The sequence below is a fragment of the Coregonus clupeaformis genome, chromosome 23 (assembly GCF_020615455.1).
Source record: "Coregonus clupeaformis isolate EN_2021a chromosome 23, ASM2061545v1, whole genome shotgun sequence".
Classification (NCBI taxonomy): Eukaryota; Metazoa; Chordata; class Actinopteri; order Salmoniformes; family Salmonidae; genus Coregonus; species Coregonus clupeaformis.
The window spans coordinates 19,381,992-19,399,902 of NC_059214.1; the positions used below are offsets into that span (position 1 = coordinate 19,381,992).

General features: G+C 41.8%; 1 protein-coding gene across 9 annotated transcripts in view; it reads right to left on the reverse strand.

The window, feature by feature from the left end:
• The window catches only part of LOC121536123 (bromodomain adjacent to zinc finger domain protein 2B-like), a 97,876-nt gene that overhangs the window by 79,322 nt on the left and 643 nt on the right, over nt 1–17,911 (reverse strand). For all 9 annotated transcript variants that reach the window (XM_045206568.1, XM_045206567.1, XM_045206566.1 and 6 more), the window contains exon 2: nt 4,843–4,884. The gene's annotated coding sequence lies outside the window, so the exon portion shown is untranslated. The remainder of the gene's footprint in view (nt 1–4,842; nt 4,885–17,911) is intronic.

Genomic DNA, 17,911 nt, shown 5'->3' on the forward strand with positions numbered 1-17,911 from the left:
GAAGCTTCTAAAGCCATGACATCATTTTCTGGAATTTTCCAAGCCGTTTAAAGGCACAGTCAACTTAGTGTATGTAAACTTCTGACCCACTTGAATTGTGATACAGTGAATTCTAAGTTAAATTATCTGTCTGTAAACAATTTTTTGAAAAATTACTTGTGTCATCCACAAAGTAGATGTCCTAATCGACTTGCCAAAACTATAGTTTGTTAACAAGAAATTTGTGGAGTGGTTGAAAAACAAGTTTTAAATACTCCAACCTAATTGTATGTAAACTTCCGACTTCAACTGTAGGCTAATAATAACTGATGTTGTAGTTAGTGCTGGGAATTGCCAGGGACCTCAAGATATGATATTATCACGATACTTAGTGTATCGTATCAGCACCTGCCTTCAGAAAGTATTCTGCTTCTAAAAATGGCATTGTTTGCCATTTGGGGTTTTAGGCTGGGTTTCTGTATAAGCACTTTGTGACATCTGCTGATGTAAAAAGGGCTTTATAAATAAATGTAATTGATTGATATTCATACCCTTTGACTTATTCAACATTTTTTTGTCACCCATCTACACACAATACCCTATAATGAGAAAGTGAAAACATGTTTTCAGAAATGTTTGCAAATGTATTGAAAATGAAATACAGAAATCTAATTTGCATACATATTCACACCCTTACATATTTAGTCATTTTAGCAGACGCTCTTATCCAGAGCGACTTACAGTTAGTGAGTGCATACATTTTCATACTGGCCCACCGTGGGAATCGAACCCACAACCCTGGCGTTGCAAACGCCATGCTCTACCAACTGAGCTACACGGGACCCCTTGAGTCAATACATGTTAGAATCATCTTTGGCAGTCATTACAGCAGTGAGTCTTTATGGGTAAGTCTCTAAGAGCTTTGCACACCTGGATTGTACAATATTTGCACATTATTCTTTTTTAAATTCTTCAAGGTCTGTCAAGTTGGTTGTTGATCATTGCTAGACAGCAATTTTCAAGTATTGCCATAGATTCTCAAGACGATTTAAGTCAAAACTCTAACTAGGTCACTCAGGAACATTCAATGTCGTCTTGGTAAGCAACTCCAGTGTATATTTGGCCTTATGTTTTAGCTTATTGGCCTGCTGAAAAGGTGAATGTCTTCCAGCGTCTGTTGGAAAGCCGACTGAACCAGGTTTTCCTCTAGGATTTTGCCTGTGCTTAGCTCTATTCCGTTTACAAGCCGATTACAAGCATACCCGTAACATGATGCAGCCACCACTATGCTTGAAAATATGAAGAGTGGTACTCAGTGATGTGTTATGTTGGATTTGCTACAAACATAACGCTTTGTATTCAGGACATAAAGTTAATTTCTTTGCCACATTTTTTGCAGTTTTACTTTAGTGCCTTATTCCAAACAGAACGCATGTTTTGGAACATTTTTATTCTGTACAGGCTTGCTTCTTTTCACTCTGTCATTTAGGTTAGTATTGTGAAGTAACTGCAACATTGCTGATCCATCCTCAGTTTTGTCCTATCACAGCCATTAAACTGTAACTGTTTTAAAGTCACCATCGGCCTCATGGTGAAATCCCTGAGCGGTTTCCTTCCTCTCCAGCAACTGAGTTAGGAAGGACGCCTGTGTCTTTGTAGTGACTGGGTGTATTGATACACCATCCAAAGTGTAATTAATAATTCACCATGCTCAAAGCGATATTCAATGTTTGCTTTTTTATATTTTTACCCATCTACCAATAGGTGCCCTTCTTTGCGAGGCATTGGAAAACCTGAGGGACCTTACAGATAATTGTATGTGTGGAGGACAGATATGAGGCAGTCATTCAAAAATCATGTTAAACACTATTATGGCACACAGAGTGACTCCATGCAACTTATTATGTGACTTAGGCAAATTTGTACTCCTGAACTTATTTAGGCTTTCCATAACAAAAAGGATTGAATATGACTAAAGATATTTCAGCTTTTAATTTTTTATTAATTTGTAATTTCCACTTTTACATTATGGGGTATTGTGTGTAGGCCAGTGACACAAAATCTCCATTTAATCAATTTTAAATTCAGGCAGTAACACAACAAAATGTGGAAAAAGTCAAGGGGGCGTGAATACTTTCTGAAAGCACTGTATGTATTGCGATTCTCACGATTCTGTATGTATTGCGATTCCGATACTGTGATTTTAGTGCGATTCGATGTTCCAAACATAATTGCTCACCATACACTGAGTATACAAAACATTAAAGAACATGCTCTTTCCATGACATAGACTGACCAGGTGAACCCAGGTGAAAGCTATGATCCCTTATTGATGTCGCTTGTTAAATCCATGTCAATCAGTGTAGATGAAGGGGAGGAGACAGGTTAAATAAGGATTTTTAAGCTTTGAGACAATTGAGACATAGATTGTGTATGTGTGCCATTCAGAGGGTGAATGGGAAAGACAAAATATTTAAGTGCTTTTGAACGGGGTATGGTAGGTGCCAGGCGTACCCGTTTGTGTCAAGATCTGCAACGCTGCTAGGTTTTTCAAGCTCAACAGTTTCCTGTGTGTATAAAGAATGGTCCACCACCCAAAGGACATCAAGCCAACTTGACAACTGTGAGAAGCATTGGAGTCAACATGGGCCAGCATCCCTGTGGATTGCTTGACACCTTGTAGAGTCCATCCCCCGACGAATTGAGGCTGTTCTGAGGGGTGCAACTCAATATTAGGAAGGTGTTCCTAATGTTTGGTATACTCAGTTCATGTCTGCTGGAGAGGGACAAGAGAGCCATGAGAAAACGAGTTTTGATCAGTCATGGAAATAAATGTGCTCCCTATTTAAAAAAGAAGATGGAGAACAAGCTATGAAGGACAAATACTGGAGTTTTGGTGTCGGTACAGCAATCTAATTCAAAAATAATATTGCGATATTGTCAAAATGATACGATATACCGTAAACGATATCTGGATATGTAACTATCGACCCCTCCCCCCACCACCACTAGTTGTAGTACACTGATACACAGACACACGTATCTATGTAGCGTTATGAATCAACTTTGACAAGTTCTTCCATCACCATATCTCTCTCCTCATCCTTCCCCCTCTCCACCCCCTGGCCCAGAGCAGGGAGGAGGAAGAGCGGAGGCTGAGGCTCCAGTATTTACTACCACATCATATTACACAGCCACAGCAATCTGTTAGCCATTCAGGCCCCGTCACAGAATACACTCTTTGAAGCCACACCGTTAACTGTAGGAGGACATAAATATTTAAAAAAGGAAAATAGAAAAATATCATTGGTGTTTCACCCACCCCCCACACACACACACACACACACACACACACACACACCTAGGGGGCTGGGCATCTCAGTAAAACACACCAGTCAATAGGGCCCTCCTACCCCCTTCTCCTCATCTACCTACTTCTCCCCTCCTGTCTCCTCAGCCTTGCCTCTTCAGCAGTAAGAGCAGGAGGAAAGTCAGCCAGGCTTCTAGGTAAACTCAAGGTTACTGATGACTACCATAGTACATTCTGGATGGTTCACATTTCACACCACCTGGGCAGGATCAGGATCTGGGATGATAGGATTCCTCTCCTCATTCCCCATTACCATTCCAACTTTGTCTGGAACGCTGCGGATGACCCGTCTCCTGGCAGGGTCACACATAAAGATTCTAATAGGGTTTTCCTCAGGATCACAAAGTTGCCTGAAGAATGTCACTGCACTTGGTTTTCAGCACATCGACTTCAGTAGAAAATAACATGTCGCCGATGGTTACTTGGTTTACTTTCAACAATGCACATTTCAAATGCTGCTGAGGAAGAAAACAGGTCTGTGATGCACTATTTTAGTTGGAAGTTTTCTGTTGAAGAATTGAACAGTGAATGTTCTAGTTAGAACATAAAGGCTCGGCTATAGCAGCCCTGAGAGGCACGACAGGCAGCCACGTGGAAAGTCCAGCAATAACACTGTCTTGCTATTAGTGACATACACTTGACACCTGATACTACCTGATCTTTCTCACACTGTATCCGACGGTTGAAAAACCTGTACAGAAACCAATGACTCTGATATACGGATGTATTAACAATAACCAAAACAAAAACCAGAGGTTTGCATGATTCCTGAATCGAGGCATTTCTCTGTGGCTTGTGTGTTGTAAACATACGTTCTACATTGCACTGCAAATAACTCTGGGTCTCCTCACACCATGTGGTAATAATTGTTGCAGTTGGAGGGAAATCGTAAATCAGACTATCTGATAGGAGTGGCGCTGAAGCTTTCAGATCCCTCCTGACATTGTCTGGGGGGCAACACTACACTACTATTTACAGAGGCAGCCATGCAGCCACTGTTCAAAGCTTCTGTATGCAAAGTGGGTCACTTTCAAATTCAAAACAAAGGCAAAGGACAGCTCAAACTCCACCAATTACCCCAATTTGGTTGACAGTAATTTATTTGGAAATAGCCAAAAGTAAAAGAATGTTTCTTTTCATAGAGATTAGTATGTTTTGAAACTTTGACATGCTAATTCTATGCAAGACGGGCGAACTAATTAGAAATTCGCAAAAAAACCTGAGCAAAGTGTACTGTAGCACAAACTAATTCCATTAAAGAGGGTCTTGTTAAATCTAGGCCTAATTGGAAAATGCTCTAATCCTATACCTAAATAATGCTTTAAATTGAAGAGTTAGTCCAGTTAGTCTATCCCTTCATGACTTTCAGAGACCAATTTGACAAAGTAAATAGATTTTCGGATGCAAAAATAAAAAAAACACAGACAGTGGGCACAAATTGTTTACAGTAGCGATGGGTGATTAGAATGCAGTCAGTGTGACCAAACACTTACTGTTGAAGGATCCTCAGTTCTGTGACATCACGGATCTGCAAACTGAAACGAAAGAAGACAACAGTCGGCTTAATTGCTTTATTTGATTGATTTATTCATTCACCATCATTCCTGACTGAAAGCAACATGAAAATAAAAATGCTAATTTGGATGGTTTTAGGCCCTGAGGGGGGATACCTTATCCATTCTAACATCGACTGGGAATCAAAGCCCTGCTGCAGCAGCATTGTATTATGGACCGATCAAACTAAACAAAGGCTGGTGTATTTCAAATATGACAACAAAAATCAACTACAATTGGAATATAGCCATATCTAGCCCAAAACTGCTAGTCTAATCAGTTTGAGTCAAATCGAACCTCTGAGACAAATCAATGGCTAAGTAGTCTAAAATATTCTTCATCAAGACAGACCCTCCTATTTGTCCTCAAATTAGTGTCTGTCTCAAGTCCAGCAGCTATTTGTCAGTCAGTGCAGTGGATTGAGAGAAAGTGTGTGACATGCTGGTGGTGTCTCGCCTATCATGTTGCTGGAGGAGTCGTGTCACACTGGTGTTGAGCTCGACACAGTAAGGCAGACCTAATCTCAGCTCATCCACAAATCGCTCTCCCCTTCTCTCCTCTCCACCAACACGCATATCATCCTGGAAGATTTGGATCACCAGAAACAACAGCACTTGCATAAGCACTCCCAAACATTTCTGGCGAGACAGCAAATTTCATTACACATTTCCATCTGGGTTCGTTTCAATTGGAATGTGAAGGAAACGAAGGCTGCGGCAGTTTAACACCCGGTGTCGGCAGCAGACTTAAGCACACATGATTTACAGCCTCAACGAATCACTCAAATTCCCCTAGTCCACCATGCAATCTGTCTCCAGGACGACTACGGCATCACAACGGAGCCAAGGGAAACAGACATGACTAGTGTTCATACTACAACAGACAATTATAGCAGCACAAACAATGAGTGACAGCAATAGGCCTAACGTCAATGTTAGCGATCATGACAATGTTATGACAATGATTATCGTCATTTAAAAGACAGCCTATAATCAACAATGTATATCTTTATATCAGACTACTAATTTGTTTTCATCATAAAACTGGAGAGGTGATAAACATAAAGGGTTTCTATTCTATTCGTTCAGCGCTCCAGGAGTGGAGTGTAGCCTAAAACTCAAGACAGGCTACAGATGATGCAGGCAAGTATGGACACAAATTCCTAGGCCTGGCCTACCTAAGATTTATCTGAACGCAAGCCTGTGACATATGAACTCAAACAACACATCATTCTCATGCTGCACTTGATTAGGCCTAACTGTAGCTTTTTAGACAATCCTCTCTAGGAACTGTGCTCAGTGAACTATTTACTGAGCGAGGAAAACAGGATGTTGTTAAAACTACACTTGTGCCTTTTCAGCTCAGGAGGCTATTTGCTCTCAGTCATCGTAATCTTGCTACGACTGCTGCTGCAGGCTATGCCATTTCCCCATTTCCCTATCCTAGCAAATGCTTTGCTCAAAATGGCTTCAAGCCAATTACTGGTATCTAAGGAGTGTGCCTCCATCTTTATTCACTCAGGATGGGTATCAATTACACACTAATTAGTGAAACACGCCTCCTCCTGCTACAGCTTGGTAACAAATCCATCCGGATTCACCCTGTGTTGATAGAAGACACTTTCAGAGTATGACAACTTTGACGATGTCCCCTTTTCGCCTCCTGTTTAGCATAACCTAAACTACCAGTACTTAACAGGATCTTAGGTTACACACCATATAGCCTAACCTGGTAATAAGGTTTGACTGGCTGTAAACTCAGTGAAGATGATGGTCGACATCCCGTATGTTGTCCCTCTACAGTGAGGTTTATGGAGATTAAAAGCAGATGAAGAAGAAAACGTTGGAGAAAGCATATGTTAAACTCATGTTGACCCATAGTCTACGAGGGGAAAAAATGTAGGCTAATGAATTGGATCAAGGCCTGGGTCTAAGCTGTCCTGAATCACCATACATGGCATTTGATCAATATACAGTGGGGGAAAAAAGTATTTAGTCAGCCACCAATTGTGCAAGTTCTCCCACTTAAAAAGATGAGAGAGGCCTGTAATTTTCATCATAGGTACACGTCAACTATGACAGACAAAATGAGAAAAAAAATCCAGAAAATCACATTGTAGGATTTTTAATGAATTTATTTGCAAATGATGGTGGAAAATAAGTATTTGGTCAATAACAAAAGTTTCTCAATACTTTGTTATATACCCTTTGTTGGCAATGACACAGGTCAAACGTTTTCTGTAAGTCTTCACAAGGTTTTCACACACTGTTGCTGGTATTTTGGTCCATTCCTCCATGCAGATCTCCTCTAGAGCAGTGATGTTTTGGGGCTGTCGCTGGGCAACACGGACTTTCAACTCCCTCCAAAGATGTTCTATGGGGTTGAGATCTGGAGACTGGCTAGGCCACTCCAGGACCTTGAAATGCTTCTTACGAAGCCACTCCTTACGTTGCCCGGGCGGTGTGTTTGGGATCATTGTCATGCTGAAAGACCCAGCCACGTTTCATCTTCAATGCCGTTGCTGATGGAAGGAGGTTTTCACTCAAAATCTCACGATACATGGCCCCATTCATTCTTTCCTTTACACGGATCAGTCGTCCTGGTCCCTTTGCAGAAAAAACAGCCCCAAAGCATGATGTTTCCACCCCCATGCTTCACAGTAGGTATGGTGTTCTTTGGATGCAACTCAGCATTCTTTGTCCTCCAAACACGACGAGTTTAGGTTTTACCAAAAAGTTATATTTTGGTTTCATCTGACCATATGACATTCTCCCAATCCTCTTCTGGATCATCCAAATGCACTCTAGCAAACTTAAGACGGGCCTGGACATGTACTGGCTTAAGCAGGGGGGACACGTCTTGCACTGCAGGATTTGAGTCCCTGGCGGCGTAGTGTGTTACTGATGGTAGGCTTTGTTACTTTGGTCCCAGCTCTCTGCAGGTCATTCACTAGGTCCCCCCGTGTGGTTCTGGGATTTTGCTCACCGTTCTTGTGATCATTTTGACCCCACGGGGTGAGATCTTGCGTGGAGCCCCAGATCGAGGGAGATTATCAGTGGTCTTGTATGTCTTCCATTTCCTAATAATTGCTCCCACAGTTGATTTCTTCAAACCAAGCTGCTTACCTATTGCAGATTCAGTCTTCCCAGCCTGGTGCAGGTCTACAATTTTGTTTCTGGTGTCCTTTGACAGCTCTCTTTGGTCTTGGCCATAGTGGAGTTTGGAGTGTGACTGTTTGAGGTTGTGGACAGGTGTCTTTTATACTGATAACAAGTTCAAACAGGTGCCATTAATACAGGTAACGAGTGGAGGACAGAGGAGCCTCTTAAAGAAGAAGTTACAGGTCTGTGGAGCCAGAAATCTTGCTTGTTTGTAGGTGACCAAATACTTTATTTTCCACCATAATTTGCAAATAAATTCATTAAAAATCCTACAATGTGATTTTCTGGATTTTTTTTTCTCAATTTGTCTGTCATAGTTGACGTGTACCTATGATGAAAATTACAGGCCTCTCTCATCTTTTTAAGTGGGAGAACTTGCACAATTGGTGGCTGACTAATTACTTTTTTTCCCCCACTGTAAATAGGCATACAGGCCAAGACTGAGGCCCAGTGGAGAAGGTTTAGCCTACATACAACAACATGAGCTGACTAAAGAACGCCTCATCACAGAGTAACAAGTGGACACAGATTCTACGGCCCAACCAGCCACAGATCTTAACAAGTCAATACACCGTGCAGCATGAACAAACCAGCAGGGCTGCACAGCTGTAATGGTTTCCACATGCTGCAACAACATACTCTATATTTTCTCCCAGAGTCACCTGGACAAACCATTCCCTGCCACGCTGGCTCTGGTCTAAAACATGACTGGAGAGAGAACATGAGATGTTCTTGAAAACGTCCTATCTTATTGTCCTTTGAGACAGCATCGGAGGAAATAGACCCAAATGATAAATGTTTTGGATCCCTGGTTGTGTGGTGTTCCCAGGACACAATCCTACGCCTTCATCAGCAACAGGATTCAAATCCACTTGAGGAACACTGAGATGAATGCTGAGATGTTCTGACAAGAGAGGGTGATGGAGTGCTGTTGCATCCCAGAGCGCCGAAATGGTAGGACTCACAGAGAGAAATTAGTAGTTTCTTAAAAGATGCCGGTGCTCCTGCCTGTATGCTTAAATTAGCTCTAAATACTTGGATTACACCAGGGAGCTCTCACAGAGGATTTGCCATAGCCTGGAGGAGCCGTTTCCATCTCCACACAACTCACACATCAATAACAACCTCGGCAAAGTGCAACTAATACACCGTTTAGACCTCACCACAACAAACAGTCTCTTTCTGCAACTCCATCTGTGCCATTTTGTGGTTAGAACATCAGCAGAGGGCAAGTGGGAGATACAGTGAGGGAAAAAAGTATTTGATCCCCTGCAGATTTTGTACGTTTGCCCACTGAGAAAGACATGATCAGTCTATAATTTTAATGGTAGGTTTATTTGAACAGTGAGAGACAGAATAACAAAATAAATCCAGAAAAACGCATGTCAAAAATTTTATAAATTGATTTGCATTTTAATGAGGGAAATAAGTATTTGACCCCCTCGCAATCAGAAAGATTTCTGGCTCCCAGGTGTCTTTTATACAGGTAACGAGCTGAGATTAGGAGCACACTCTTAAAGGGAGTGCTCCTAATCTCAGCTTGTTACCTGTATAAAAGACACCTGTCCACAGAAGCAATCAATCAATCAGATTCAAAACTCTCCACCATGGCCAAGACCAGAGCTCTCCAACTACACGGGAGGATCTTGTCAATGATCTCAAGGCAGCTGGGACCATAGTCACCAAGAAAACAATTGGTAACACACTACGCTGTGAAGGACTGAAATTCTGCAGCACCCCCTGCTCAAGAAAGCACATATACAGGGCCGTCTGAAGTTTGCCAATGAACATCTGAATGATTCAGAGGAGAACTGGGTGAAAGTGTTGTGGTCAGATGAGACCAAAATGGAGCTCTTTGGCATCAACTCAACTCGCCGTGTTTGGAGGAGGAGGAATGCTGCCTATGACCCCAAGAACACCATCCCCACCGTCAAACATGGAGGTGGAAACATTATGCTTTGGGGGTGTTTTTCTGCTAAGGGGACAGGACAACTTCACCGCATCAAAGGGACGATGGACGGGGCCATGTACCGTCAAATCTTGGGTGAGAACCTCCTTCCCTCAGCCAGGGCATTGAAAATGGGTCGTGGATGGGTATTCCAGCATGACAATGACCCAAAACACACAGCCAAGGCAACAAAGGAGTGGCTCAAGAAGAAGCACATTAAGGTCCTGGAGTGGCCTAGCCAGTCTCCAGACCTTAATCCCATAGAAAAATCTGTGGAGGGGCTGAAGGTTTGAGTTGCCAAACGTCAGCCTCGAAACCTTAATGATTTGGAGAAGATCTGCAAAGAGGAGTGGGACAAAATCCTTCCTGAGATGTGTGCAAACCTGGTGGCCAACTACAAGAAACATCTGACCTCTGTGATTGCCAACAAGGGTTTTGCCACCAAGTACTAAGTCATGTTTTGCAGAGGGGTCAAATACTTATTTCCCTCATTAAAATGCAAATCAATTTATAACATTTTTGACATGTGTTTTTCTGGATTTTTTTGTTGTTATTCTGTCTCTCACTGTTCAAATAAACCTACCATTAAAATTATAGACTGATCATGTCTTTGTCAGTGGGCAAACGTACAAAATCAGCAGGGGATCAAATACTTTTTTCTCTCACTGTAGATTCTCTGATGTTTCATCTAGCGCTTGGAGCGTAAAAGGGCACTCCCTGGCCTCAAATAAAGGTCTTTCCCAGTAGTTCCTTTAGAACTGCTTGGGCTGAACCTTCTCATGTTGCAGCTAGCCGTCTTTCCGGGGCATCATTAAAGAATAGAGATAATAGCATGACACTTGCCTTGAGAGAAAGCTCAACAACAGTAATGAGTAATAAATAACAGTTATGTTCCAGGAGGTTTCCTTTTCTGTCCTCTCCGCACAGCTGTGATGGATTACAGAGTTTCACCGTTTATTAAGGAGTTCAGTGGAAAACCTTTAGTCTGTCAAACTAACAGCGTCTGAAGGTCATTCACCAACCTCAAACATGTAGGCCTAGGCCTATTGCAATACCCAGTCACATCTTGTAACACTTTAATTCCTGATAACTTAATCTTGTATCTTCACCTGATGATGCAGCACTAGCAGAAATAAGGAATAGCCTAATAATCCTGCCTACTGTAGTGCAGTAGGCCCACATGTTGTGAGACACCTCCATGCTCATACAGATTATTCCTGATAATCCACTCCTTCCACACTGGGGATAATTTTAAACCACTCAGCTAAAACAGGTTCCTGCACTTGGTGCCATAATCCAATAAAAATATGTTTATTTACAGAGGGCGACATCTCAGATCAGTCGTTTAGGCGACTAACTAAATAACTTTGAAAAGTATTGTCAACATGGAAAAATGTCCGGAAGAGTTGTAATGGAGGCTAAAGGGGAATGGAGTCGCATCGTTCTAAATGGCCAAATGTGATCCGTATTTCCTACAATCATGTGGAGTGGCAGGGTCCTTTTCCCTCCTTCCCCCTCCTGTATCTTGGGAGACATTAAGCAGAGCTTGAATCAACAAAGCAGAATATGTCCAATGTTGGTCTCTACTGACCCAAACATCTCCGGTAAGGATGGATTCACACATTCACAATTGTGTCCCCCTTTTCCTTGTAATTTCATGCATGTTCGATAAATGTAATATTTCAAGCTGCAATATGTAACTTTTGGGGCGACCCGAAAGTTATAGATCACTCATTGAAAGCAAGTAAGCAAGTCTAAGAAGCGGTAGATCTGTTCTACAGTGGGGAGAACAAGTATTTGATACACTGCCGATTTTGCAGGTTTTCCTACTTACAAAGCATGTAGAGGTCTATAATTTTTATCATAGGTACACTTCAACTGTGAGAGACGGAATCTAAAACACAAATCCAGAAAATCACATTGTATGATTTTTAAGTAATTCATTTGCATTTTATTGCATGACATAAGTATTTGATACATCAGAAAAGCACAACTTAATATTTGGTACAGAAACCTTTGTTTACAATTATAGAGATCATTCGTTTCCTGTAGGTCTTGACCAGGTTTGCACACACTGCAGCAGGGATTTTGGCCCACTCCTCCATACAGACCTTCTCCAGATCCTTCAGGTTTCGGGGCTGTCGCTGGGCAATACGGACTTTCAGCTCCCTCCAAAGATTTTCTATTGGGTTCAGGTCTAGAGACTGGCTAGGCCACTCCAGGACCTTGAGATGCTTCTTACGGAGCCACTCCTTAGTTGCCCTGGCTGTGTGTTTCAGGTCGTTGTCATGCTGGAAGACCCAGCCCGACCCCTCTTCAATGCTCTTACTGAGGAAGGAGGTTGTTGGCCAAGATCTCGCGATACATGGCCCCATCCATCCTCCCCTCAATACGGTGCAGTCGTCCTGTCCCCTTTGCAGAAAATCATCTCCAAAGAATGATGTTTCCACCTCCATGCTTCACGGTTGGGATGGTGTTCTTGGGGTTGTACTCATCCTTCTTCTTCCTCCAAACACGGCGAGTGGAGTTTAGACCAAAAGCTATATTTTTGTCTCATCAGACCACATGACCTTCTCCCATTCCTCCTCTGGATCATCCAGATGGTCATTGGCAAACTTCAGATGGGCCTGGACATGCGCTGGCTGGAGCAGGGGGGACCTTAGCGTGCGCTGCAGGATTTTAATCCATGACGGCGTAGTGTGTTACTAATGGTTTTCTTTGAGACTGTGGTCCCAGCTCTCTTCAGGTCATTGACCAGGTCCTGCCGTGTAGTTCTGGGCTGATCCCTCACCTTTCTCATGATCATTGATGCCCCACGAGGTGAGATCTTGCATGGAGCCCCAGACCGAGGGTGATTGACCGTCATCTTGAACTTCTTCAATTTTCTAATAATTGCGCCAACAGTTGTTGCCTTCTCACCAAGCTGCTTGCCTATTGTCCTGTAGCCCATCCCAGCCTTGTGCCGGTCTACAATTTTATCCCTGATGTCCTTACACAGCTCTCTGATCTTGGCCATTGTGGAGAGGTTGGAGTCTGTTTGATTGAGTGTGTGGACAGGTGTCTTTTATACAGGTAACGAGTTCAAACAGGTGCAGTTAATACAGGTAATGAGTGGAGAACAGGAGGGCTTCTTAAAGAAAAAACGAACAGGTCTGTGAGAGCCGGAATTCTTACTGGTTGGTAGGTGATCAAATACTTATGGCATGCAATAAAATGCAAATTAATTACTTAAAAATCATACAATGTGATTTTCTGGATTTTTGTTTTAGATTCCGTCTCTCACAGTTGAAGTGTACCTATGATAAAAATTACAGACCTCTACATGCTTTGTAAGTAGGAAAACCTGCAAAATCGGCAGTGTATCAAATACTTGTTCTCCCCACTGTATGTGCGTTATTTCTATGCTTCCCGTTCTTAAGTTTCGTTTTTGAGTCTTTTACTTTCAGTTTTGTACACCAGCTTCAAACAGCTGCAATTACATAGTACATCTATAAAACCGTGGCTGCAGCAGACTTGCTAGCACAGCTAAAATGGCAAGCCTTTGTGGCAGCAGTGACTGATTTTAAATGCAGGAAGATCAATAAATAAAAAGGGGCCCTGCTGAAGCACAATCTTGGTGTGTGAGTGGAATGCATTATAATAGCCAGTGAACGTCTTCACTCATACTGCAACCAGCTGTCCTGAATTATGAATATATACGTAGCACTCACTTCTGTCATCATGAAGTGCTTTGAGAGGCTAGTTAAGGATCATATCACCTCCACCTTATCCGACACCCTAGACCCACTGCAGTTTGCATACCGCCCCAATAGATCCACGGATGATGCAATCGCCATCGCACTGCCCTATCTCATCTGGACAAGAGGAATACCTATGTAAGAATGCTGTTCAGCCTTCAATACCATAGTACCCTCCAAGCTCATCATTAAGCTTGGGGCACTGGGTCTGAACCCCGCCCTGTGCAACTGGGTCCTGGACTTCCTGACGGGCTGCCCCCAGGTGGTGAACACCTCCACTACGCTGATCCTTAACACAGGGGCCCCACAAGGGTGCGTGCTCAGCTTTAATAATGTTTACATACTGTTTTACTCATTTCATATGTATATACTGTATTCTAGTCCAGGCCATCCTATTCAACTATTGCTGTACATATACTATTCTATCCTATGTATTCTACAATCTATTCAAATCCCAGAGCCCTCTCTGGCCTCCAAAATCCCAGCAGTTTAAACGTGTACTACAGTACATGCAATTTCAGCTAAGGATGCAAACAGCAGTAAGCAGCCAAACAAAATGGGCCTAACTATTGGCATTTCAAACATGGAGCCCATTATCACAGCAGGGGACTTCAATCATTGGAGCATCCCTGCTTCAGCTAAGACATTATGACAACCATCTCCAGGAGCTGAAAAATAAACCAGGAGAAGGAAAAATGTGTAATCTCCCACTCCCTGACATATTCCTAATAAACGACCCTGCCTAATACGTCTCCGGATCAGCCAATCAGAAAGTGTCAACCCTGACCTACAAAAGTACTCACGTCAAGCCTTAAATTATGTTATTTTATTATGAAAACAAAAGAGAGGACATTGAATTATACAGTATTAACCTCCATGGTTTGCATACAAAGACCTTAGATTTATTTATGCCTGTGTTAAGAGCCTCGCCGTGCTGTTCTTTACAGTGAACCGGCTGCCAATTTGATGAACCTCTCAGCCCTCAGCAGGAGTTCAGCGTCTTTGATTAATGAGTGCAAGCTTGTGGAAAAGGGTACGAACAGGAGGGACAGGGGAAAGAAATGGTGTGAAAACGCACAATTGCCAGTCCTCCATCAGGACGGCTGCCATAATTACTGATGGGTCTAGTTCATCCTTTTAGAAGAGCCAAAACACACTTGGGCCCCTTTCACATCCCACCAAAAGATAGAAAAGAGGCTGACCCCCCAGCCTTGTTAATAGCCTCACACTCAAGATGGCAATGGTGACTATTCACAGAGATAGGCTACTAAATCCCCAAAAGCACAACAATCTCATTTAGCCTAATCCGGAGAGATAGAGAGATCTTTATTAAACACAGTAAGCAAAATGAAACATTAGCCCACGTTTGTGACAAACTCTTTAACCTTGACCATTCGGAACACCAATCAGAAAAGAAAAAATAACTTCAGTTTTATCGTGGAAATTCAAATTGAATCGTAATTTTTTTGGTCAATTAGGCTAACTTAATGTTGTAATCAGCAGCAGGACATCTACCCTAAACAAATATCTGAATGTTTTACATTCTGGTACAGGCTACATTGTGCCGTTTAGTCTGCTTGAGCCTAGCCTAAGGAAAAAACAAAACACCTCATATCTGCCAATTAGCCTACCAGTTACACTAACTAACCAGTTGTAGCTAAATCATGAATGTACTTTTGTGTTGTGCATAATAGCATACTTTTACAATAAGCAACCCATTACACTGCATGTAAGGAATAGGCTAGGCTGTACCCAAGTGGATGAATAGCTGGAAATAATGATTGAGCTGAAAATAAACTGTATTAAATCACACCACTGGGCGGGTAGCATTTAGAAGTGCTGTTTCAAGCAATTTAGCAACCGTGAGCTACTGATAAGATTTTCCATCCTTGAAGAACCCTACGATATTCCAAACATTCAAATGCTCCACTGCGGTTTTTCTTAATGCTAAAGCTCACATCCAGAGCCGGTGATTTGTTACGATGCATTATTGTTCCCTCATTCTGAGACTGTTTTCAAGGACATGAGCTCTGAATAAATATGAGGCAAATTCAGTGACCTTCCAGCGTTGTATCTGGTTATTGGTTGATTCATTGGCAGTTACTGGATGCATGCATAACACATCAAGACTGTAATCTGATTTATCTTGCTTCCTTGGCTGGAATGGCTGCATGAGCCATTTAAATGATGGACCTTAAGGGGAATAATGTTTGCTGTTTCACTTAGACTGTGTGCAATAGTTAATTTACTATCAATTAACTATTTACAAAGACCAATCAATTCCGCTGTAGCACCAGTCGGAAAAAGCAAAGCGGTGTCAAAGGAAAGACAGATGTGACATGTGGAATCAATGGCCCCAACAATCATGTTCTGAATGCAGTCTGGTTGAAGTGATACTAAAACTTTCAAAAACACAAGGACAGCAGCTTGTTGTATTTAACACTTGTTTTCTCAGGTTATACATCACCTATGCCTATTCAAGCAGAATATTTTATTTTCTTATAGAGTAAGTGGTAAAGCTTCCTATGACACCAATGTTTGCTTTTTAGCATCTACAGATAATACATTCTGGAGTCTTAAAGGACACCTGAGTAAGGCCAAAATGTCATGAATACGTCAACTTTGATTAATTATTTCTCACTTATGCTTTCAGATACAAATGTCAAATATATGTCAACCATCCTTCCTCCAAAGGTCTATTCTATGGATTACATTTAGTAAAAATCCCCAATATCATGGTATTTTTTGTGTCTGGCTTTCGTGAGGAATCACTCAATAGGCATTTGTAATCAGAGTTGAAACGGAGTTGAGTGTCTGCACGTCTCTGCACTGCTTGTTTGTTTGTGTGTGTGTGTGTGTGTGTACGTTTGAGTGTGTGCTGGGGGTTTAATTAATTGGCATCAATGATATGTATTAACCCATCATTGATTGCCACCGTTGGTTACCTACTAGCATCTTAACGAAATGAAGCGGATGTCAAGTCGATGCATCATAGGGAAGTGGAAGCCATTCCCATAAGAGAAAGCCACACATCAGGATATGTGGCTAAACATTTGCTCCTTTACATTTAAGCTATGCAGTGAATATCCAAACAAAGAAATGTGAGGTGGAGCGATTAGTATTTAGAGCAGAGGCATTATGCTCTCAGAAGAACAATATTTTTTGAGTGGGCAGCTTTCAAAGAATCCCCTGAATGAACCACAGATTGGCAGAGCAAGAGACCAGTATAGCCTAGTGCTGGTACAATCTCAGGTTCATTTTCAGACACTGGCGTGAATAAGACAAAATGTTAGGAGTGATATACATACACAACACTACAATATACTGTAGTTACAACCCATGAACAACCCTTTACATACATCACACTAACGATTCAGAATTGTAACTAATACGGATTCCTTCCCCTAACCATCAACCTAATATTGAAAGTGAATATCAGTCCAATAACTCAAACATTGAGAACACTCAACCCCACCACCTGTCACCCTTCAAAATGACTAGCCATATTAAGCAAATGTGTGCTTTGCATTGTTAAAACCTTCTCTTCATGAAAAAGTGTCTTAGAAACATGAAACCAATAGCCTCAGTCGTTTCGAAAGTTACAAAGAATGAAATGTTATCAAAACTTCAGATGATGTCATATCTTGTCCTCGTGAAACATTTGATAACTTTTGGGTCTAATTAATAAGCATTCTGGATCTTTGAAATGAAAAGAGTGGGTGGATTAAATTGCCCAAGATGGCGAGTGGCTTGTTGTTTAGAGGGCAGAAAAATGGTGGATATTGTAATAAACAAAGGGATAAATGTAATCAACTCAGCCGGGCTGCATGCAGCTGCTTTTCTTTATAGGAAGCCATACAAAAGACAAGAGGAAAGGAGCTTCGGACCCAAGCAGTGGACTGTTTGACACGGATGTGATTTCCACTAACACCTCCAAACATATTGTCAGAACATTAGCTACAACACAAATAAGCAACAGCGAACTAATGTATTATTTGTGATTTAATTAGGTTTACTCAATGAAGAGCAGACTTCGGCATCATCAGCTCAAGACACACTGAACAGACCTCTTCTCAGCATTCACACTCTTTCCACATGAGCTGCCTGCAACATTGTTAAAAATTTTTCAATGTAACACTTCGAGTGATTATAAACCTAGCTA